The 25,425-nt window shown below is 42.3% G+C and overlaps 1 protein-coding gene across 2 annotated transcripts in view; it reads right to left on the bottom strand.

The window, feature by feature from the left end:
* The window catches only part of SPTBN1 (spectrin beta, non-erythrocytic 1), a 202,584-nt gene that overhangs the window by 122,975 nt on the left and 54,184 nt on the right, over positions 1-25,425 (bottom strand). The window lies entirely within an intron of this gene.

Here is a 25,425-nt window from a genome sequence, read left to right on the forward strand (position 1 = left end):
TGACCCAAGTCCAGAGCCAGGTACTCAGGTTCACCCCAACTCCTCAGTGCCACCGAGAAGCTAAGTACTTGCATTCATGGCTGACCTTCCCAAGGCCTAGCAATCCTCATCTGTAAATCAAAAAGAATGGACTCTATGGTCATAAAAAAAAATCCCTTCTGGTTATAAATGTATTTATTAGTAATATGGGCACCCCACTCTTGGGAGACCACTGTCGTCCCAATGATCATCAATGTCTACATAAACTGAATGGCCATAACAACACCATCACATTATTATAGCACTTTGTAATGCTCTCGCATACATTTTCTCAAGTGACTAATCCTGTGAGGTAGGTATTGTGTCCATTTTGCAGATAAGGGAACTGAGGTTCAGAGATACAGTGCTTTGCCCAGGGTCCCACAGTTGATGAATGCCAGAGCCCCACCTGGATCCCAGACAGATCAAGTCTAGTGCTCTTTCTCCTAGGTACTCAGAGTATAATATCAGCTCACTAATGGTTTCTAAGCTCTTCAGAAAAACCATAAAACCTGATAAGTGGTATCAAGATAAACCTAAAACCCAAGCAAGCCTCTTAGTTTGGGTCAGGATCAGATACATTCTCTTCTAAGTTCACACAAAAGTTATTACTTGGAGGGTTCTCTCATGTTGTGAATGGGCTTGGTTTGGTCTTGCTTAGTTTGGTTTGATTTCTTTTCTCATACTTGGTGGACCAGTACACTGAGATTCTGTATGATGTAGCATGTAACATGTGAATGGGAACACTAAGGGGGTGAGATTAAGCCTCTGTTCCAAGAGGCTTTATGTAGTGTGGGAAGTAAAAAAAAAAAAAAAAAAAAAGGATGCTTTTCCTGCATTACAGCAAACTTGAAAGGGTAAACTACAGGGTGTTCATTTCCTGAACATCTAAACATTAGCAAGATTGAAAATGTCTGGGAGAGGATGGCCACATGCTAATAATATGATGGAATTTGTATACATTCAAGGACTTGAAAAACCAATCCAAGAGCTGGGAAAGAAGTGGTGGGAACAGGGAGGGACAGGAAACGGAGGTTTCACATATAAACTGTTTTGCCAAATTCTCTGCCGCTCTGAACTGCTTTTCCAGATCCTAGCACTATCCTAGCAGCTATGATCAGTAGTCTTTAAACTCCTCATAGGAGAAATTTCAAAACTAATTCTACCCCTTGTGCTGGCTGAGTGGCGCGTTGGTTAGGAGTTGGCTTGGGACGCCAGCTCTGAGCAGCAGGGCCCCGGTTCGGATCCTACATGAGGGCCAGTGACGCTGCGCCCTCTACAGCTAAGATGGTGAACAACAGCTCAACCTGGAGTTGGGCTGCTGTGAGTCGCCAGCGACGGCTTAGGCTGCAGTGGGACTGGCTGGCAGCGGGTGTGAGCTTTCGTGAGCTGCCGTGAGCGGCCATCCAATGGCTGGCGAGCAACTGCCTCACCCAGGAAGAGCGCAATGATAACGGCACTGATAACTGACATGGGCCAGGGAAGCAACGTCCTCCATAACTAGACTAAAGAACAAAAGGACAGTCATTTGTCTGCGCCCCTCCCCCAATTCCCCAATTTAAAAAAAATCTTTTAAAAAAACCCAAAAACCTAATTCTACCCCACCTTGGACCATCTCTTCACCAAGGAGGCTACCATCTAGAGGGTGTTGTAGGTCTCATGTGGAACCATGGAGCTCTGGCTGGGAACCAGAGTGCTCACCCCTTTGGATTTTTTTTTTTTCTTTTTTACCCACTTCAATCCAGCAAAAACCCCTTTGGATTTTTAAACAAGGACAGGTTGGAATGGCAGGACCAGTCCTCCACCTGGGAAGTACTCCCAAGCCCCATTCCCTTCTCTTTATCTCGCCCCATTATGCACTGGGCAAGGCATATTCAAAATTATAATTTATGGACATGAAAGTAGTAACACCTCAGAGTTGGCAACATAATACTCACTATAAAACAAGCTATGAAGGGCCTATGTTTTTAGAAAGGCCAATGTTTATTTGAGGTGGGGCTATCAGATTTGATTCTTCAGAACTTAAAGAGAAGAAAAATTAAAAGGAAGGCAAAAGGTATTTTTCCATCTGCAGCAATTGCTATCTCTGTTCCTTGGAGGATATGATTTTCTCTTTCTCTTTATACACACAAGATATCACCTTGTTATATGGCTGAATCTGAAATACCGGCGACAAATCTAATTTCCATTCATATTCTTTTCCTGTTTCTTGTTTCATATGGTCACAGCAGAACCGAATACAAAGCACCTGACATCTCTGCTGAGGAGAAAAATGTCAAGTTCCACTCAGTAACCAGCACCCAAGGTCCTGGAGAAGGAATGCAGCTTACTGCGTCTTCTACCCCAGGCAAACCTTATCCCTGCATTCTTATTGTCTGTTATCTATACATGCAAAGCTTCCCTGTGTGGGCAAAAGTATGCCCCAGTCTGGAGGCCCCACCTTTGGCAAACAGGTGTTGCTATGCCTGTGACTGTAACACCAGCCAGAGCCAAGACGGCTCCCCCCCGCTACAGGTAGAGTGCTTCAAAGGAAAAGAGCATCCGAGGAATGCAGCCAGGGCCAGGCCTGCTCTTGCCCAGGATTTCTGGTTCTGCTTCCCACCTCTAACATGGAGGGAAAAGGCTGACGCACATAGGAATTCAGAGCCATGGGGCCAGAGTTTTACAAGGGCGCAGGTGGCACAGTGGGACGACGCTGCTTCCTGGTAGCACAGCTCATGGGACAAGAGGAAATACAAATCTGTCCTTTGTGAAAAAAGGCCTTTGGACCCTGCCCTCAGGTATTCCTATCCATGTCACCTTTTCCAGGAACTTAACAGAAACTTGTACGTAGGTTGTAATGAGAAAGGTGAAAAGAGCAGGTTGCACAGGCACCTGGAGAGGAAAGGAGGGACAGGAAGGGAGTGGGAGGATGCAAACCTCATTATCAAGACACAGGCCCCACAGCTCCCAGTCTACAGAGAAGAAAAGTCAACCCATCCAACGTGTTCTCAGCCCCACCCAGAGCACAGGCCATTGGAGGGACCCACAGGGTTGTAAGAAGTGATTTCTTCTGTGCAGGCAGTTTTGACCTAGTTGAGGCAATAGCACACGGACACACGGGGACACGGACACACACACACACACACACGCATGAACACGCAAATACAAAGATGTGGTACCGTGTAACAAATGAGGTTAGTGATAGTAAGAGTCAGCTATAGTTTCAGTAAGTACCATTCTGAATGGATCAACAACAGCATTTCTCTACTTGGCTGAGAACATGCTCTCTGTGGCTATGCCGTACTAAAACCCTAACTCAATCCCTGCCAACATGTGCCACACTCACATGAGAGTATAGGTTATTTTACTTATTGATTGAGGGGGAAGGGCTGTTATTTCTTGCTCTTTAAAACACAGGTCCCAATTACCCAGCTGCAGTGCCACGGAACAACGTGTGCGGCCCTGGCATGTTAAAATGTGAAATATTTTAGGAGTGCAGTCATTTTTTCCTCCTTAGCACCTGAGCGTCTGGCGATCTCTCAATGCGATAGCACAGCCTTCTTCCCACAGGCCCTGAATAATTCATGGTCAGCCCGGTCACTCAGGAGCGCCAAGGCCCGCCAGCTGCCATTAAGTGGGAGGCAGGCTCCAGGCTTACTGTAAAAGAATTAAACACTATCTACTATGTCTGAGACCTTCATTACAGAAATAGACAATCCTTCCGGCTTTTCTTTTGCTCCCCATTTTAAACCAGGAACTTTCCCACTAGCTCAGAGGAGGAGGGCAGGTCTCAAGGACACAGATGGGGTGGGGAGAAGTGATGTCCTCATACGAGGGCACGGTCAGGATGTCATGGGGGACCATTCAGGATGAGGCGACACTGTGCCTGACACAAGATAGATGCTCAATAACTGTCAGTCCTGGTCCCTTCTTCCTACCTGTCGCTCGGCTCCAGCCAAACGGATCCATGCCCCACCACCTGTCATGGCCTTTCCCATCTCCATGCCTCTGCTTGTGGTGCTCCCCTCTCCTCCTGGTCTATCTAAAGTCCACCCGTCTTGCAAGCCCAGATCAAAACTTCCCTGTTCCAGGAAGGCTTCCCAGATTATCTCAGCTAGGATGATGGCTCCTTCTTAGAAACCCTATATCAGTACACTGTCAGCCCCCCTTGTCTGGCACCTACCATACCCTGCCTTAGAGTATTGCTTATCTCTTCCTCTGTACCAGTCTTATCTACCTAATTAAAATAATGGAAAGTGCACCAGTTACAGACTTAGAAGGAGTAAAAAAAAAAATGGACTCCAGTCTCACCTTTTGACACTGACTGGCCTTGTGATCCTGAGCTGGTCCTCTGGCCTCTCCAACACTCTCCCTAAAAATCAACAGGTCTGAAATGGAGTCTCTACGATCCTCTGGATATAATGTTCTTGGAAACTTATCATTATCTGTTTTAGGGCAGATGCAAGCCTTATGTAACCCTCACTCCACACCTCCTAACCCAGTATCCTCTAAGAAACAGCTGTTCCAAAGCGAATTAGCCATTTCAGAAGCCCGAACAGAGCAAAAGCTCTGTGAGGAAGCTGGCACCAGTGAACTGCAGAGCCTACTCCATTCACCTTACCTAACACCCCCAGTCCGTACCTTAATCCTTCACCATGAGAAGATGAGAATTAGAACTAGAAAGAAGGTCCTTTCAAAATTCATCTACCGAAGCCAACCGTCTCATCTACGGACTAGGAAAGACGCACACAGCAGCGTGCCCAGTGATACAAGGAATAAGCCACTGCATACCGGAAACTAGGAAGTAGGCTTTCTGAATTCCTGCTGCCTCTCTCGTTTCTAGGGCAAATTGAAGGTCGAGGAAGCTGAGGACAAAGGAAGTGGCATGTATTTCTCCTGCTTTTCTGTCAATGAAGTGGGCCCAGGGCTCAAAATCAGAGAAAGCTCATCCTCACACCCTCTCCCACCCTCGCCTTCCGGCATCCAACACCACGCTGGAGCAGACAGGCTTGTACTAAAGAGAAGATGAGCCCTATCTTTCCTTGTTCTCTGATGTCCCAATTTGTAGCAGAGCAGAGAGAATGAGGACCCAGACTGTGGTCCTGTTAGCTTCGATCTCATCCTCCCAGCCTAGCACAGACCCAAACACACAGTCAGCCCCAATACACGCTGTTGTTCAAAGACCCTTTCTCTCAGTTTTCTGCACTGGACTTTTCTTCATTATTCTAATGAAGCTCCGAGGGAACAGTTTACTAAGGAGACGTTTTTAAAAGACGTCTGACAAATGGGTTTATTCACTGTAACTGGAATTTTGATGACAGGTAAAGAATGAAATGAGATCAGAGAGAGACTAAAAAGCTTTTTTATAAAACCTGCCATGCTCACTTATAACCGTCTCTCCACTCCCCTCTTTACTGCCATTTCTATCTCCCTCTTAATTACCATCTACCAGGAAAAACATAAATTGTGACTACGATGGTGATTTCTCTCCACGATACTTTATTTTAATGACATAATAAAAGCTGCAATAAAGGATGGGGAGAAACTGGAACCCTTGTGCATTCTTGGTGGGAATGTAGAATGGTGTCACTGCTGTGAAACACAGTATGATGGCTTTTCAAAAAATTAAAAATCGAATTACATTATGATCCAGCCATCCCACTTCTGGGTATATATGGGAAAGAACTGAAAGTAGAATCTCAAAGAGATATTTGCATACCCATGTTCACTGAAACATTATTCACAAGAGCCAAGAGGTAGAAGCAACCCAAATATCCACTGACGAATAGATAAAGAAAATGTGATGTGCACATATGAGTACAATGGAATATTATCCAGCTTAAAAAAGAAGGAAATGCTGTTACATGCTGTAACATGGAAGAAACTTGAAGACACTGTGTTAAGTCATTATGAGGACATTATGAAATAAGTTAGTCCCCAAAAATGGGTACTGTGTTTCTACTTATATGAGATATCCAGAGTAGTCCAACTCATAGAAACAGAAAGTGGAAAAGTGGATGCCAAGAGCTGAGGGAGAGGGAATTGGAGAGTTGTTCAATGGATTCAGTTTCAGTTTTGAAAGAAAAAAGTGTTCTAGAGATCTGCTTTATAACAAGGTGAATATAGCCAACACTACTTAACTGTACAGTTCAATAATGCCTAAGATGGTATGTTTTATGTTATTTTTTTTTACCATAATTAAACATAAAAAAAATAGCTTCATTAAAGACTCAAGCAGAATTCACTACTGGACATGGGAAGAAACAGCAGATCTAAAGCCATGTGTTACATGTCTATGGCTCTGAAGCTCAAACTAAATATTCTCAAATGCTATCAAATCAAACACACTGATCCCTCCAAGTCCTCTCTTCAAACTCTCAAAACAAAAAAACAAAAAAAAACTTTATGGGATTCCTGCCAACTCTTTTTTACAACAAAAGGCCTGATAAATTAGTTGTTGACTCCAAACTGCCTCCAAGCTTCACATCTGTATACAGTGCTACAAAGAAACCTCCATTTGCCACAAGCTACCACTAGTGTCAAGCCTGATGATCTCTACAAGGCCAACCTTTACGAAATTGTTCAAAAACTTTATTTTTCAGTCACCACATTTGAGATCGAGTCCCTGAAACACAAAAGTAATCAATTGGAAGGTTAGGACTAGTCAGTAACAACATATCACAGTTAAGCAGACATATACACATTTACACAATTTGAGAGAGTGAGAGTGTGTGTGTGTGTGTGTATGTGTGCATGTACAGGCCCACATGCACAAAGGATCACCTTGGCTGATATTAAATAGACAAGTTTTCCTTATTCCTACGGTTTTGTGATACTCCATCATCAACTATCCTGAAATATTTAGACTTGCCCACCTAGGTAAGAACACTGATATCCTGTCAATGTGGGCACATACATAGTTTTCTGTTAAGGATAATTTTAGGGTAATGAGGGCTCATGAAACAACGGCCTAAGATTCTTACTGATTAAAACACTGTCCTTCTATTCTGCCGATTAAAAATCATTACACAGGAAAGGGGCCTGTAATTTGGAGTGGTCATGATCAAAGTCTTGTTAATATGAGCCTGCATTTCTGACTCATCAAATATAAAACACTAACATGAAAAAATCAACAGCGGACTAGCACTTGAGTTAGTCACACGGCATGCATTATTTCCTGGAGAAGGACAAAGGTTGCTCTCTTCACTATACCCACACACAGCTCGCGTCTCCCTGTGTACACAGAAACCACCAGGAAAAGAGGCCAAGCTCACCTTGGTAACCACGGGACATCAACCTACAACTCCCCAGGAGCCCACACACAATTAGAGGCTGAAGGCACCTTACTCTCTAACCAGGCCACCCCCTCGTTTCTCAAGTGAGGAAACTGAGGCTGAGAGAGGCGAGGTGATTTCTCTAAAGTCTCAATCGGCCAAGCCCAGCAGCACCTAGATCTCCTGACCTCAGTAACAGGAGGACAATGGCCCCCTCTCTGAAGCCATTTTTGTAAGTGCCATAACAAAGCTTTGTGACCTAAAAAAAACGTTTCCCCTAGATTTTAATGTCCATCTGCTGGCTCTTCTCTAACAATAGCATAGTAATGGAATAGGAGGCATAGGAAATGAAGTACCCAGCTACCACTGTCATTGGATGGGGTCTTAGGATACCTTCACTTATTTAATTTCATTCTTCCTTAAACAAAAATGTACCCCTTTCCAAAATTCTTTTTCAAGTTGTTTGGACAACATACCTAGTCATAACTCAGTATATTTTATATCTCCATATCTTATAATACTGCCATATCTTTTTAGTATGCTATTTAACACAAATAAATGTTTGACCCTTTTTTAATAGATATAGGTCAATAGAACTCCCTTTTTAAACTGGTCACACTTCTCTTGTGCTTGACAGTCAGAAACAAAAAGAAAGAATACTGTAAAATATCTGATTCTTATTCTCAGCTTTCCTGTTAAATATAGGTAGTGTTTGGCTCTAGTGGGAAAGGTTTTAATAAGCTCAATCACCACTGATGTCATCAAATGTGTATGCATTCCTTAAAACAAACAAACAAACGAACAAAAACTTTGCTCTAATTTATGTTCCTCCAATAGTTATAATCTTCTAAGTTTACTCAAGGTATCTCCAAGTCTTTTTTTTTTAATTTAATGTTTTTGTTTTTTTTATTAGTTTCAGGTGTACAAAGCAACGTTAATAGCTGGACATTTAAACCTCTTATAAGGTGATAACCCACCCCCACCCCCAAGATAAGCTGCTACCCTTCTGACATCTTATATAGCTGTTAAAATACCATCAACTATCTTCCCTATGTTGTACTCCACATCCCGTGATTACACATGCCTATATATTTAGTTATATTGGGTTGTCGGAAAAGTCATGATGCATTTTTGCAATGGAAGACATAGAAAAAATATGTCATGACTTTTCCGACAACCCAACAGTTGACAACCAATATTATTCTACTTCAGCTTCAGATGTACAGCGCAGCAGTCAAGCTTCTACACAGTCTATGACGTGATCTCCCTGATAAGTCCAGTGCCCATCTGGCACCTTACATGATGATATCTCAAAGTCTCGTTCATAATTCTCTAATATGAGCAACTGTAGGGAGAGATATAAGATTTTTTCTTTCATGAATGAAAGGGCATTTCAGAGACCTACAAATACTTATGTGAAGGACAGCAATTTCCCCAAGAGTTAGAAAAGGCAGGTCAAAGTCCAGCATCAGAGGCTTTCAGTTACTACCTTGGATCGCAGGGGCCTCTGGTTTATAGAACTACTAAGGCAGGCAGGTTGAAGAAAATAACAACCCAATTCGGGAAATCTCCGGAGAACTCTGTAAAACGTGGCTAATGCCCCCTACCAAAGACTGCTCTTAATATGATAGTAATATTTTTATAATCCTCTTCAAGATGAAAGGGATATAAAAATTTTAAGTATTATAAATAATCCCCTTGAAAATCTAGTACTATTTCTTTATTATCCCGATACCAAACTACAGCTGTCTCAACAAAGAGGAAGAGAGCACTAAAGCTAAATAACCCCCACAAAGGGCCAGCCTCTTCTAGTACAGCCAGTCTATTTGATTTGGGATTTTCTATGCTGAGCACATCTGTCTCCCACTAAGGATTATAGGTCTCCCACTCCCATCTCCATCTCTGTCTCTCTCCAATCTTGGCCATTTGCAGTGGGGAAAAAAACACACTAATTTTTGAACTTCCACTCCAAGAAAAGTTTTTAATTTTTTTTTTTCAAATTTTATTGGGGAATAGTGTGCTTTTTCCAGGACTCAAGTCAACTCGTTGTTCTCAATCTAGTTGTGGAGGGCACAGTTCAGCTTCAAGTCCAGCTGCCATTTTCACTCATGCGCAAGCTGAACCGGCAACCTTGTTAAGAGCACGCGCTTTAACCAACTGAGTCATTTGGCCGCCCAAAAATACTTTTATTGCACTTCCCCCCTAAATCATCCTCTCAATAAATGTTTAAGGATATAATCATTTTAATGTACACTGAGTACGAACCTAAAACAGGTAAATGCAGTTAAGAGAAGGTGAAAATGCAAAGAACCTATTACATTTAAAAATTTTTTTAAATTACGGTCTTTTTCATTGCTTTTCCAGCCTCCCAGAAGGCACGAGAGTCAGAAACACCCTCTAAACACCACAGCAAACAAAGCCCCTGGTCACCACTCTCTTTAGCCATCGAACATGTGCTTTTGAAGGGTCCTGCCTTTCCACCTTGACTTCTAATCTTCCCACGCTCTTCAGATTTATTTTCATCATTGTCATTAGCACCTCACACACAGGCCTACTGTGTGCACACCCTGACCTAGGTAACTTCCATGTTCTTTTAAGTTCTCACAACAATCCCACAGGGTAAATATTCTAAGTCTCAGCCTTTAGAAGTAACTTGCCCACTAACTTACAGCTAGTTAAGTAGCAGAGCAGGGATTTGCTCTCAGACCCCAGGCAGCTAGCTAAAGCCATTCTTCCTATCTCAGCATCAGCCCTGAGTGAGGCAGTCCTGGATGCCAAAATCCAAACCCGGAACACCTGGTGCTCGGGCCCTAACATGCACGCGGACAGGTGAACCGAGAGCACCTCAGGGACCATACTGTTCCCAAAGGCCGGAGAGAATACAGATAAATATGAACCAAGGAAAACGGGGCCACGTCATAGAGCCCCCCTTCCAAAAGTCTAAACAGTGGTCTGCCTTGCAGATTCGTGACCAAAATACCCGACACGACCTTGCCCCAAGGACAAGGCGCCCAGAAGAAACACCGGACATGAGGCTTCATACAACCCAAACCAAATCATGCTCCTCCCTCCTGCCTTTCCCGTCCCCTTCACAGGCCACTGGAGAGCACATCCTAAGGATTCTAATTCAACAGTTTAAGTCCTTGTCCTCTCAAGCCCTTTGCCAACTCTCCAGTTTCAGGGCCTCCTCCTTGTCCCTTCCCTGGAAAACCATGACAGTCTTCTAAAATGGCTCCCCTTCCTCTAACCATTCTCTTCTCTTGGCCATCCTCCACGGTGTGCCCAGCGGGATCTTACCAAGACACAAGTCAGAGCCTACCGTTCCCTGAACCCACACCAGTGGTTCTCAGGTTAAGTCACGAGGGGCCTCAGGATTTCCAGGGGTAGAAACCTAGGGGAGGCCATTCTTTCATCCAAGGTGATTTTGAGTTTGCCATTTTACATATTGAGGTAACAAATAAAATTATTTTTGAAAAAAAAAAATTCTCCTGTGCTAAATGTTGAAAATCACTGGTCAGAAAGATAAAGGCTAGGGCCAGCCAAGTGGCTCAGTTGGTTAAGAGCTCACTCAAGAGTGCGAGCTTTGAGCAACGGGGTCGCTGGTTTGATTCCCGGCCCAAGCTGAGCTGCCGCTGAGCTGCCAATAGGTGGCAGGATGGCTCAGCTAAAAAAAAAAATTAAATTAAATTAAAGGGCCGGCCAAGTGGCGCGATGGTTAAGAGCTGGCTTGGGATACCAGAGGGCCCCGGTTCGGATCCCACATGAGGGCCAGTGACACTGCCCTCTACAGCTAAGATGCTGAACAATAGCTCAACCTGGAGCTGGGCTGCAGTGAGTCACCGGCGACGACGTAGGCTGCAGCCCCTGCTGCAGTGAGTTGTCATGGGCTACCTACCATGTGTAGCCAGCATTCAGCGTGAGCGGCCAGCAGCCGCCATGAGTGGCCATCCAGAAGCCGGCGACTGATCTGCCTCGCCCGGGAAGAGCACTATGATGGTGCCAACTTGGGCCAGTGAAGCAACGTCCTCCACAACTAGATTGAAGAACAAAACGACAGCAACTTGTCTGTTCCCCTTCCCCCAATTCCCCAGCACTGTTCCCATCCCTCCAATTCCCCAATAAAAATCTTAAAAAAAAATAAAATTAAAGGCTAAGCTAAACTCCTTGGCATGGCATTCAAGGCCCCCCTTGGCCGCTCCTATACGTCTACCTTGAGCCCCTTCCACACACCTGCATGTGGCTCCCTGAGGAAGCCAGGTACCATCATGCCATTCTTGGCACCACTTTCAGCCTAAAATCCCATTCCATCCACTGGCATTGCCTCTCTTCTGTGAGAACTATAAATCTTTCCTGCTGACCATAAGCTTGCTTTCATCTAATTGGCTATCTCTGTATTTCTAACACTAATCACAGAGCCTAGCAAATAGTAGGTGCTCAGTAAACATGTCATTCATTCATTCACTAATAAATGGCTAAAACAAACAAAATCAAATACCACTCCACTCTAATAATCATGATTCGCAAAGCTTAAAAAGAGACTAGATATACTTTTAAATGGACCTGCTACCACAGGGTTTTCCAACACCATTAGTTATAAAATCTAATCCATGGATCAATACTAGCATTAAAAAAAAGGAACAGACTAGAAAATATCAGGGCATCTCACATACTACAAGTAAACACTACTTTGTGAAATTTAAATGTGAGTGGATACACACACAAATATCCCACATACATAAATATATGTATGTACTAGGTTGCCATGTAAACTATATTTCGTACTGAAACCGTGCTCACATTTTTTTTCCCCAAATCTCAAGTCAGTTCTAGATTAGATCAACATGGTACTCTGAAGTCCTCCACACAATTTTTAAAACAGTAGAAACTTCATCCTCCATGATAAAATTCAGTTTAGACAATAATGGTGTTGAGTGTGCCAACTGAAATGGCTCCCTAAATGTGAGGGAGTTTAAAAAAAAAAAAAAGATATACATGTGGGCATGCCTGAAGATTATGGCTGATTAAATAAATGCACAAAGAAAGCCGCACAAGCACACCTGTTAATTCAGTGCTGGGGTTTTGGGTTACGAATTAGTATCAAGTGTGTCCTCCAACCTTGCCTCCCCTTCCATCCTGTATTTCTCAAGGCAGTCTTGAATACCTCTACATTATTTACAAGCATCCCTACTAACACTGGCCTTCCTTCAAATGCCGGGAGACAATTCCACGAATGGTGTGTTCCCAGCAGAAGCTGGAAATGCACCCTGATTCTCTGTAGAGAGACCAGTTCCAGGTATAGAAGTTTGTGCTTTCACAGTAGAGACATCTAAAGGGCTAACAGATGTGGTGTGTAAACGTATCTCTTCCAAATCAGTATATAAAACAGCTTTGGGATTATCAATCCATGGAACTGTCAAAGCCATATCCCTCGCTCCAGAAAAAAGGTGAAAATTGACCATAGGAACAAGCTGGCTAGGAAGTTAGATTGGTTTCTTTCTGTTAACCACAGAAGAAAAGACTTAAATTACACATCAGTTAAAAAAACGACAAGCACAACAGCACTAGCCTGAGGGGCAGGCACATGCATGGCCTTTAGCTGTCAGAGGAAAATACAAGTATTCTAGGAACCATATACTACAATTACAGCATTCCATTCCCCGTCATTGTTGGCCACAGCATTCCCTATCCTTAAAGTCACAAAACTGGATTCCACGAGGAAAACTGTGGCCAGCATTTATAAATATGTAATGAACCATTAAATTATCTAATGCCAACCACTGGCATCCACTCCACGCTAAAGATGACACACAGGAAAACAGGCGAACTGCAGGCTGACCTAGGAGTGACTGCCTCTTTAGAGATGTCCCTGTTCCCCCAAAAGCACCTACAGGATCCAGGAAACATGAAAGGTGAAGAGAGAAGAGGTCCAGAAGCATTGCAGTGACCTGAAGAAGGAGAGGGCAATTAAATAAATCTTAAGCTTTAGCTCTTTTGATCAAAAAGGGTAAAAACGCGAGGGGCAGACATCTGCAGCACAAAAGGAGGCAGGGGCCAAACTGAGATCTGTGTGAAGGATAAACCCTTCGCTGTGTAATGGTTTGTATTGGCTTACAAACAAGGTCTTCCCAAACTTACAAAAGCATCTCTCTAAGTTAACATTGTAGTAGGGAGATCAGGTCCTGCAGGAATGCAAACCTAAGATAACAAATACATACTCTTTGGAGGGTCAAAGGTTAAACGCCAGAGTCTAACAATCAACTGGCCTTTCTTAAGTTTATTACTAGAGAAAAAAAAGTGTTTTTAATAATGGACACAGAAATGGACACTCAAAAGATATGGATCAAACTTTTAAAAGGAATTATCTTTACGGATGGGTTTGGAGAAGGGTAAATATTCATTGTCCACTTCCTTAGTGTTTGGATTTTTTTTTTTTATAATGCCTTGCACTGTAATATACAAGCACCTAATTGCATTCAGGCTTACCTGAGGTGCTGAAATAGTACTAATTGTCACTGTCTTCAAGGAGTTTAGTAATCAGCTAGAGACAGAATATGGATACACTCACCTTGAATACACATAGGAAACTCAAAGGACTCAGGGAGCAGGGTAAAGAATAACAAAGGCCAAATAAGTTCCTTGAAAAGGTCAGTGTGGGACCCGCCAAGTGACTCAGTTGGTTAAGAGCGCGAGCTCTGAGCAACAGGATCACCAGTTCGATTCCCACATGGGATGGTGGGCTGCCCACCTGCAACTAAGATTGAACACGGCACCTTGAGCTGAGCGGCCACGAGCTGCCAATGGGCAGCCAGGTGGTGACTGGACTTGGAGCTGAGCTAGCTGCGCCCTCCACAATGAAGACTGAAGGACAGCAACTTGGCTGTTTCTCCTCCCCCAACTCCCCAATAAAATCTTTTTTTTAAAAAAAGGTCAATGTGGCCCGCACAAGCAAAAGGGGCTCCATGGGACAGCTGAGGGCTCAGGCTGGAGCCAGTGGAGAGGGGCTGGGTTTCCAGTAGGTAACATAATGCAGGAAGGGCCTGGGGACCAGACAAATGGCACAGTGTCTCCGACTCCAGTCCACCTGTTTCTTAAGATGCTTTCAGACACAATCATGTGGCTAATAAAGCAATTTCACATACATGTTCCAGAAATCTAAGGAGTGTGGAGAAATGTAAACCTGTGTAGCAAAATTTTTATCAGCCTCACCCAGTAACATGCGTCCATCACCCCATTACATCACTATATTAGGGCTCTGAAAATTCACAGGAGTGCAGAAAAAGAGGTAAAAACTCAGAGCTCAGCAAATTCCTTTGAAGATTACCTAATGGTGGGAAATAGATATGTTTATCAACCAGAGAATGAAAAGACTAAGATTCGGGTTTGGGGCAAGTTTCACCACATTTTATGTAATACTGTCACATTCACTGCTTGTTTTATACACACAAGAACACATGCTAATATGGTACTTATGTCATCATTCTGCCAATAAATTTGGAATGACACTCTATTACTGGGCACCCATCACACTCTAGGAACAGTGCTGGCCCTTGAGACCTCAAGAAGAAGAAATGAGACAGACTAGTATTTGCAGGTCACAAAATCATCAAGAAAATTCATAAGTTAATAATAACTTAGGTGTAAACTAAGCACCTTATTAGAGGCATATTCTAGAGACCGAAGTGCTGTCTGTTTCTTTTTGTTAACTTTCTTTTTTTTGAAGATTTTAAAGGAAGCTGTACATTATTGATTGATTTTTTTAAAGGAAGCAATTAGTCAATGGTGACCATCACTCTGCCATTTTATAAAATAGTTTTATGTCTGAATCAGGAACGTCAATCTACCTGAAAACACGTTGTGAACATTTATTGTTATTTATTGTCATCTGCTCAGTACCCATCATCCCCCTTTCCGAGACCAGATCCATGTGCTTCCAGGAAGAGACGCCATGCTTTTACATCCCTCCATACCCCAAACCACAGTTCACTGGTTCAGCAGTAGCCCCTGACCTAGTAAACGACAGTCTCCCTATCAAACACCCCCTATGTTTCCAAATGGAACTAAAAAAATGGGGAAAATGGTGGGTAGCAACGTCCAGGGGGCAGATGGTAACCATATCTGCTATCATCTGAAAGACCACCTATAAAAGCAGAAACAAAAGCGAGAAATTGAGCGATGGAAAGCCTTAAATTCCTGTTGTTCCAAGGCCTGTCTGCACCTTGCCTTTTCTTCAGATTGGCTGTTTAGCTCTTCCCTTGATACCCCAGTATCTTTCCCCAAAAGCCCTAATATAAAGTACCTTCCTCCACCATGCCAGAATTCTGGATTAGAAATGTCAACCGTAGCCTCCAACTGCCAGCCAAATGCCCTCTAAGCTGTGGATGGATGGGGCTGGTAAATTTTGTGCATATGGCTTCCTGCTCTTCATCAACGTTGTGAATACCTCTTCTACAAGTAATCACTTGTGAGAATCCAGTTGATTGTAACCTAGTATAAACAGACTATCTGGGCAAATCACAGCCCCATCTCCATGTTCAACCTCACAAAAATGTGAACTAGAAAAAAACCAGGATATTGAGTCATTTAACAATGAGCTCAAAAGAGAAAAGATTGGCAGGACGTAGAGTTCGAACCACAGTCTATCGGAGCCATGTGAGCTGAGTTATGAGAGAGCAGATACTACAACTCTGCAGACGGCCCCAGGGAATGAGGCCCACAGCCCACCTGAAAGATGGGGAATACCTCCAGCCCCACAGCAGCCTCCGTCGCTAATGAATTTCTGGGTTTTGTGCGCCTGAAACTCTAAAATAACCCTCCTCCTTGCCTCGCCTACTCCACCACACACGTACTTTTTCTTATTCAGATAACTCCGGTGCATCTCTGCTCCTGACAACCAAAAAGGACTAACCCAAAATAATTCTGAATGCAGGATTCTTCTTTTCAGAGAAGCCAATCAGCAGACACAGATCAAATGCTTGTTGCTAACACCCCTTCCCCTGGATTACTGTTTAATGTGATGTCAAAACTATTGATGACTATACAGATTAATAATCAAAACCATCTTCTTTAATTAACTGGGGTCAAAAATCAAAATGTATTTTAAGAAACTACTTAACATCTACCCAGCATCAATTTTCTCCACAAATGAGAAAATTAAGTTGAATGGTATCACTGAATATGGTGATTAAATAAAACCTCACATATCTGAATTGCATTGTTAATACAAAAGCTACTTTGTGACATTTTCAGTTTGTTCTAATTATATGGCGTGTTTCATTTTTAAAGTGTACAGGACTTTAAAAATGCCCTGTATGTAAATTATATTTTTTCTTTTCATCTTTCTATGATGGTACCTGCTTACAGGTCCACTTTGGTAGAAAACTGGCAAAGGAGTTAAACGGTGTAAGTGAACTTAATAAAGGCAACAAATATGACCATATGAGATACCAAACACCCACCAGTAGGCTTCTCTGATGACCACATCCGGGTACATAAAGAAGTTCCTAAGCTGACAGTACTTTCAGATGCGTACAACAGACCTGCCATCTGTTCCCAGGCAACTGCCAAATAAAAATCACAGTACTATGATGTTGGTAGTTTTCATAAAATTTTTTTCTGTTCTTTCTCACTAATCTACCATTATTACCTATATTGTATAAGAAAGCAGAGGGGGAAATGAGATACTGATACACGCTACAACATGGATGAACCTGAAAACATTTTGGTAAGTGAAAGAAACCAGTCACAAAAGGCATTATATTGTATGGTTCCATTTACAGGAAATGTCCAGAAGAGGCAAATCCAGAATCAGAAGGTAGAGTAATGGTTACCTGGGGCTAGCGGGAGGTGAAAACAGGAAGTGATGGCTCGTGGCTATGGGATTTCTTTTTGGAGATGATAAAAATGTTCTGGAATTAGTGGTGACCGCACAACTCTCTGAGTATATTAAAAACTGCTGAATTATATACTTTACGGGGTAAATCTTATGGTACGTAAATTATATCTCAATAAAGCTGATATTTAAGAGACAGATGGGGGTGAGGACACACACACGTGCGCAAAGAGAGCCAGGAAAAGCATAAGTGAGGAGAAAAATCGTTAAGTTTTTCCTCTTTTGCTAACCCAGGCAGTCCCCAACAAAAGAGAGGTTATATTCCCTAAATTCAATCATAAATTAACCATAAATTTATAAGGTTTTCTCAAAGAAATGGTGACTGGAGTTCCTCAAAAGAGACTGTTTTAAGGAAAATATTCTGGTAGGCTGGGAAGAGGTGTTAAGACGAAGGCCTAGGGTGAATGAAGAGATAAATAAGGGTGGGAGGATCAAGAGAAGTTCCCTGAGGTGACAGGAATGACAACTTGGGCTCTAGAAGACTGAGGGCAAGGAACACGGGGGAGGGGGGGGGATAGGAAAAGGGAATGGGTGTGGTTAAGAGGTTGGATGAAGGAGAGGAATAGTAGGCTGGTTCTCCCAGCCAGGATCATTTGGGATTTCAGCCATTGCTGAGGTGAGGACAGAATTTGAGGAATATAAGGAACAGTAGCAGGCACCCAAACTGATTTCAAAAGCGGAGAGGGGGTAATCAGCAGGAGTACCAAGAAAGAGAGGAGAAAGAAACCTGAGGGAACTGTACCCAAAAAAGAAAGATCCCTGCAGTCCTATAGTCAGAGAACTACTGAAGCCATGGGTATATAGAAAATAAATTGAGGGTATAATCTGAAACTATACTGAATGATCTAAACAGACCTTCTCTTTAATGGCTTTCATGAACCTCTTTGATATGAACTGCTCATTCAGATTTCACAAATAATGGGGCTGGTGTATTTACTATCCTCTAGGGACAGTGCCCCCTCTCTCACAAATAATCCTTAATAATGCATCATTTAGGGAAACAGTCTCAAGAGTGGATGAGAAAAATAATGGGTAGCTATTAAATTCTGTTAATCCTGACTACATTAAAAAATCCATTCTATTATGCAACAAACTTTTCCCTTGGGGCATAAAAGTGTTCTATCTGAACTGGGCTGTGGATGTGAGAATAAAAAAGCTCTAACTTAATTTTCGAGGCATGAGGCCAAGCTTCAGGTGGTGTATCATCTTGAGAAGCTGAAAGCAGGCTTTGCTTTAATGAGACGGGTGCTCAGAGATATGCAGCCTGGCTTCTTCGGTTTTGCTGCAGAGGCAATGGAAGCAGCCCTGAAAGGTTCAAGCCCCAGTTGCTCTCTCTCCAAGTTCCAATGGTCGTTACATTACTTGACCCATCCTTTTAAAACGACTGTTTGTTTTGCTCTTGTGATCAATCTTTTTCTCTAAATTGCTAGAGCACTAATTACCTATACTATTTCCTTGGCACTTGCATACATGTTTCATGTAAATAGGTTTCATCTTCCTGTTTAGACAATCCCAGACCATGTTTATAGAACTCTTTACATATTCAATAGCAAGCTGGTTCTGTGCCTATGTTAGAAAAAACTGAAACAGAAGTGCATTCATTTTGACAGGGGGTGGTTTAATGTAAATTAAGTCTTATTCTGTAAAGTTTCTAAATAAAACCACCATGTTATAGGAGACCATAAAAAAATATAAAGCCAGTGTCTAACCCACCTAACTAAAAACTCATGATTGGGGTCGGCCAAGTGGCGCGTTGGTTAAGAGCTGGCTTGGGACGCCAGCTCTGAGCAGCAGGACCCTGGTTCGGATCCCACATTAGGGCCAGTGATGCTGCGCCCTCTACAGCTAAGATGGTGAACAACAGCTCAACCTGGAGCTGGGCTGCTGTGGGTCGCCGGCGGCGTAGGCTGCAGTGAGACTGTAGTGGGCTGCCGTAAAGTTACTGTGAGCAGCCATCCAGTGGCCGGCGACCCATCTGCCTCAGCCATGAAGAGCGCAATGATCACAATACCAACATGGGCCAGTGAAGCAACGTCCTCCACAATTAGACTGAAGGACAGAAGGACAGCAACTTGTCTGTTCCCCTCCCCCAATTCCCCAATAAAATCTTTTTAAAAATAAATAAAAAATAAAAACTCATGATTATAGCTAGAAACTAAGCCTTCTCTCAAAAAATATAATATACATATAGTACATATATATATGTAAACTTAAAAATCTTTTACAGTTTTAAAATAAGTTTTCCTCCATCTGTGTGCAGGTCTGTCTATTTTGGGATTAAGCAAATAATTTAAGCACATAACTTCAATGAGAGCTTGAAATTTGCAGTCAACTGCAAGTTCTGCTCTAATTCTTAGTGTATAGAATCCAGCTCTTCTCCTCCAGGAAAACTCTGTGCCTGAATATTTTTATCCACAGCTGCAGACTTTTTTTAGGATATACTTTTCAACTGCCTCTGCTAATTTTAATTAAAACTAGGGAGCTAATTTAGGTCCAAAGAAATTTTCTGCCCTCCTGGAGATTAGAAATTAAAAGTCCCAGGAGCAGCCCGTTAGCTCAGTTGGTTAGGCGCAGGGCGCAGTGCTCATAACACCAAGGTTGCCGGTTTCATCCCCGCATGGGCCATTGAGCTGTGCCCTCCACAACTAGATTGAAAAAAACGACGTGATTTGGAGCTGATGGGTCCTGGAAAAACACACTGTTCCCCAATTTAAAATAAATAAATAAATAGCCCAAACAGTGATAGGGGCTAGAAGGTAGCGGGGAGAAGGGAGGGAAGGAGATATACCTCAATCACTTCCACCTTGAGGAGGAGTCACTCAGACAAGGGCTGTTGTGAGGCTAGGGATTACAGGAAGAATGTGTTTCCCCTGCCAGGAGACAGCACTATACTCAGTACAGGCAGAACATTAAGCCATGTTAAAGGGTGTCAATATATCAAAACATAAACTGTGACCTACTTACTGAGGGAAAGGAAAGACTAGTATTTTAAAGGAGAGATAAAGAGCTGGTTTTCCCTTTGGTGGGAATACTCAAGGAAACAGGATTTGAATATTAAGTAAGAACACTTGGGCCAGGTCCCAGGAAAGTGTTTCTCAAAGTGCATCGTATGCATTAAAAATGCAGATTCCTGTGCTCCCACCCACAGTAGGGAATCTCAATTTTGGGGGGCTGGGGGACCTAGGAATATGCATTTTTAAACAAGTGTGATATTGAGTCTTCTGTATCCAAAAACAGCTCTTGAGAAGAGTGCATTGAAACAGCAAGTGCAGATGTTGTAGGATATCTGTCTTTCTTGCTACCTTGTATCCATTTAATAAAAGTTTAATACTGGAAAGCACAAAAGGGAGAAGTGTTTGTTTTTCAAATAACGATTCAATTGATATATTACTCATCATCAAAATTTAAATTCACATTTAGCCAGGTGGCCAACTAAATATGCCCAAGACCAAACACCTGATTGGTATTTTTGAGGTCCACATTTGTTCGGCAAGATCTATAGATTTAGCCAATAGAAGTGTCTATGTGACGGGACTAGAGTTGCACTGTCCAAATCGGTAGCCACTGGCCACATGTGGCTGCTGACCAAGTGAAATGTGGGTAGTAAAATACATACTGGAGTTCAAAGCTTTAGTATAGATGTAAAAGTATATCATTAATAACTTTTTTTTTTTTACTGATTATGAGTATAGGATAATATTCTGGATAATTTGACTAACTGAAATATCTTAGAAAATGTAAAATCACATGTGGCTAGTATTATTGTTCTTTTGGAAAATACTGATCTGGATATTTAAGGTAAATCACTGCTTTAGCTGATTTAAATGCCCCACCAAAATTCTTTGTCACTTAAATAAATGCCTATGTTTAAAAGGAGTCCAGCATATAAATATGGCCAATAATAATTATTTACTCAATATATGTCATGTAAAAGGTCCAATTAGGTGCTTTCACCTCATCTTCTTATGGCTGTCAACTGTCCTTGATTTCCCCATAGCCACGTACATACACTCAAGGTCAATTTCTTTTGCCATGTCCATAGCTTAGCAGAAAGGCTCTTACGCAAAATTTGAGCTCATAAATGTCGATGAGTGACAACTCCCAAAGTCATCTCTTTTTTAATTTGTCTTTTTTTTTTTTTTAATGCTCATTCACAGGCAAGCTTTCTCCTGCCACCTCTATATGCTTTTATTTTTTGGGAAAAAAATTAATCTAAACTTTTCAATGTGATATTACATGTTAAGATGTTTTCCTGCTTTTTCCCCTAATTACAAAACAGTTCAGATTGTATTTCAGGGCAAAAAAAAAAAAGATACAGATAAGAAGAGTCACTAAAAACAAACACTGGATATTTTGGTATATATTCTCCCAATTTTTTAAATTCACTGTTTATGAGTGTTGATAGAAAGGTATTAATTCTAATCATTTTATCAATATTTTCAAGCTAAATGTTGCATTTTTTAAAAGACTACTTTTTTTGCTTCCCCTAATTTGTGTTGATTCCACAAGATACAACTGTAACTGCTCAAGACTTGTACAAAGAAAACATTTACCTTTTTACATTTCTTGAAAAGGTTCAAGTTTTTTATTTTCATTTCAAATAAAATGCTGGTTTCCCAAAAGTCCAGCTTCTTTGGAATCACTTTCTTCCTCACCACATGCTCCACACTACTGAGGCAATTTGGTCAGAGGTCAGGAATGTTGGTATGCCACCATGGGATGTGGGAAATCATTTACAGAATGCATAAAAATCACTTCACAGCTCTCTGCCTCAAGGCCGAATTGGCATGCCAGGATCTCTTTGCTACACAACCTGATGGACCAATGCTCTTCTCACCTTCCTTCTGAAATGTAAACGGCAGCGCATTCAATTTTAGGCATTAAATACGCGTCTCACCAGTCTCATACACAAAAATTTTTGAACATGTGGCTATTGTCAATATTAATTCTAGTCATTTTTTGAAACAAGTCTATGTCTTGAACTTGCACAAGCTGGAGATTTGAGAGACTCCCTCTCTTCACCCAACTTGTGTGAAGGGAATGTTTTCAGACGAAGCTTTTCTCTACTGTGACAAAAAGTTGCTGTAGTCAAATTTTACCAGGAAAAGGCTCTAGGTAGACTATGAAGACTGGATAGTTCAGTTCCCTGTGCTTCCAGTTGGTGTTTCCCTCTGATGTTTCTAACTACTAAGGAGCAGGAGGGGTGATGAGTGTGTGAGATATGAGTCAGACTTCCAAGTAAAAAAGTTGAAGGAGAATGAAAAGATTCAAAGCTCATTGGGCAACGTGAACCAACTCCAGACTCTTTCATCTTTGTGATGATAAATTGGCATTTGACAAGTGATTGCAGGCCTGACTTCTACTTTTTTATTTTTTAATGGATGTGTTACACACTATATCAGAGAAGCCATCTTCCCTGTGAAATAGCTCATCAAGCTGGTACTCGGACACCAGATGGGTGTCCTAGAATTCAATTCAATTCTGACACTACCTGGAGTTAGCACAGTCCCCACAAGTTAAGGGCTCAGTCCCACAAGACTGTGTCCCCTTCAGATACCAGCAGCCAGTCCCAGGCCACTGTACTTCTGTGTGGCTATAAATTCAGGGGTTCTCATGACCACCCCCACCCCCTCAGGTTCAATCATTTGCTAGAATAATTCACAAAACTCAGGAAAACACTTTGCTTAGGTTTCCCAGTTTATTATAGAGTGTAACGCAGCAACAGCCAAACGGAAGAGGTGCGTAGGGCAAGCAAGGTATGATAGGGGGCAGAACTTCCATGCCCTCTCAGGGCTCACCACCCTCCAAGCGCATCGATGTGTTCCCCAACTCAGATGCTCTTTAAACCCTGACACATTTAGGGGGTTTTATGGAGCTTTCACTGCATAAGCGTCATTGATTAAATCATTGGCCATTGGTAATTAAACTCAATCTCCAGCCCAGCCTTCCCTGGAGATTGGGAAGATAGGGCTGAAAGTTCCTACCTTCTAATTATCTGGTGTTTCCAGTGACCAGTTCCTGGATAAGGCTATCCAGGGGCCAGACCCTAAGTCACCTCATTAGCATAAATCCAGGTGTGATGAAAGAGGCTCTTTAGAATAACAAAGGACACTCAGAAAATTCCAAAGGTTTTAGGAGCACTGTGCCAGGAACTGGGGACAGAGAAAAAAATGTGTATCTTATACCAGAGTTAAAAGCAAAGATAAAAGTACCAAGTAGTTTACTTCACCTTATTTCCTTAGAAATGATGATATTTAAAGTCACTCAGTAAAGGATACAACACAAGGTGGTGGTTACATTACCAATGCAAGATGCACTGCACTGCACTACAAAAAGTTAAATTCCTGTTAATGTCTTTTGTAAATCACCTCAGAAAATTCAGATTGAAGTCTAGGAAGACTAAACATGTAGCATGCCGCAGGGCGACAGGAAACTTGATATGAACATTTCTACTGCTCTAACCAAAGACTTCCCACTCAGAACATGCATCTGTAACAGAAACTTTATAACAACACTCCCCCAGGCTGAGCCTATCACTGTACTACTTCCCTATAGGGGACAGGAAGATGTTTCCTTTTTTTTTTAAAGATTTTATTGGGGAATTGGGGGAGGGGAACAGACAAGTTGCTGTCCTTTTGTTCTTCAGTCTAGTTGTGGAGGATGTAGCTTTGCTGGCCCATGTTGGTATTATCATTGCGCTCTTCCCAGGTGAGGCAGTCACTCGCCAGCCATTGGGCGGCCGCTCACGGCGGCTCTTGGCAGCTCACGCTGGCTGCCAGCCACACACAGTAGCTCACGGCAGCCCACTGCAGCAGGGGCTGCAGCCTACGCCATCGCTGGTGACTCACAGCAGCCCAGCTCCAGGTCGAGCTGTTGTTCACCATCTTAACTGTAGAGGGCGCAGCGTCATTTGCCCTCATGTGGGATCCGAACCGGGGTCCTGCTGCTCAGAGCTGGCGTCCCAAGCCAACTCCTCACCAACGCGCCACTCAGCCGGCCTGATATTTCCTTTTCTTAAAATCAAGGGCCAGTCTTCCACACCATTCCTACATTAAAGTGTCTCTTTACGATACCTCTGTTGAGTTTGATACTTCAATTCTCCCTAGACTTTAGCTGGGACTAGAAGAAAGGGAAGTAGATACCCAAGGAAGTAGGCCAGACAACCATCAATGCTCGATCCCAGTCTCAAAATGTGACTCCTCCCACCACCAGCATCATCATCACTACTTGAGAACCCCATTACAAAATGCAAAGTTTTAATTCCAATCCTAGACTTCCTGAATCAGAAACACTGGGTGTGGGCCCAAGAATCTGTGCTTTAACAAGACCTCTGGGTGGTTCTGATGCCCTCAAATTCTACAACCACTGTTGTAGACACTGCTGGACTGTTACGTTACTCGTGCAGTCAGCATGTAAGATTCTTAGAGAGCACAGAGATTTTTCTGTTTCGCAGAATTGGGAAGTCTGATAATAAGATAATTTCCTCCAATTAACATATGGTTTTCTTGATACCTTCTGGATTCACCAAAAGCTTTTTTTTTTTTAAAACATCATTTAACCTGAGGCAGCATGTTTTCTTTTCATTAACGTGTCGTGGTTACTCATGGCTTCTTCTAGATCCCAGGATGCATGCCTGAGCCTTCTAATGGGAAATTTTAAACATGTTTGAATTACCCATTATCAATACTCTACACCAATGAGCTATGAGTCCATTTTATATTTTACTGAATACAGAAAAATAGTAGAGTATATGCTTTGGAGCCACTCTGTCTTCAGCCATTTATCAGCAGTATGACCTTGAGCAAGCTATTTAATCTCTCTGTGCCTCAGTTTTGCCATTTATACAGTATAAATAATAATAATCTCCTTTGTATGGCTGTTATGGGATTAACTGTTAATACATGCAATACATTTAGAACAGTGCCTGACACAACATAAGTACCATAACTATAATAGTTCAGGAACCGAGTAGCATAGATGGAAAGACATCCTAGGAAGTGTAAGACAACTGATCAATACTAAGGCCAATGGAAATCAGTATGGAGGTATCTCAAAAAACTGAAAATGGAACTACCATATGACCCATCAATTCCACTCTTGGGTATCTATCCAGAGAAACCCAAGACGCTAATTCGAAAAAATATATGTACCCCTATGTTTATTGCGGCACTATTCACAATAGCCAAGACTTGGAAACAACCGAAATGCCCATCGGTAGACGACTGAATTAAGAAATTGTGGTACATTTATACAATGGAGTAT

This window comes from Hipposideros armiger, unplaced genomic scaffold, assembly GCF_001890085.2.
Source record: "Hipposideros armiger isolate ML-2016 unplaced genomic scaffold, ASM189008v1 scaffold_366, whole genome shotgun sequence".
In the NCBI taxonomy this organism is placed as follows: domain Eukaryota; kingdom Metazoa; phylum Chordata; class Mammalia; order Chiroptera; family Hipposideridae; genus Hipposideros; species Hipposideros armiger.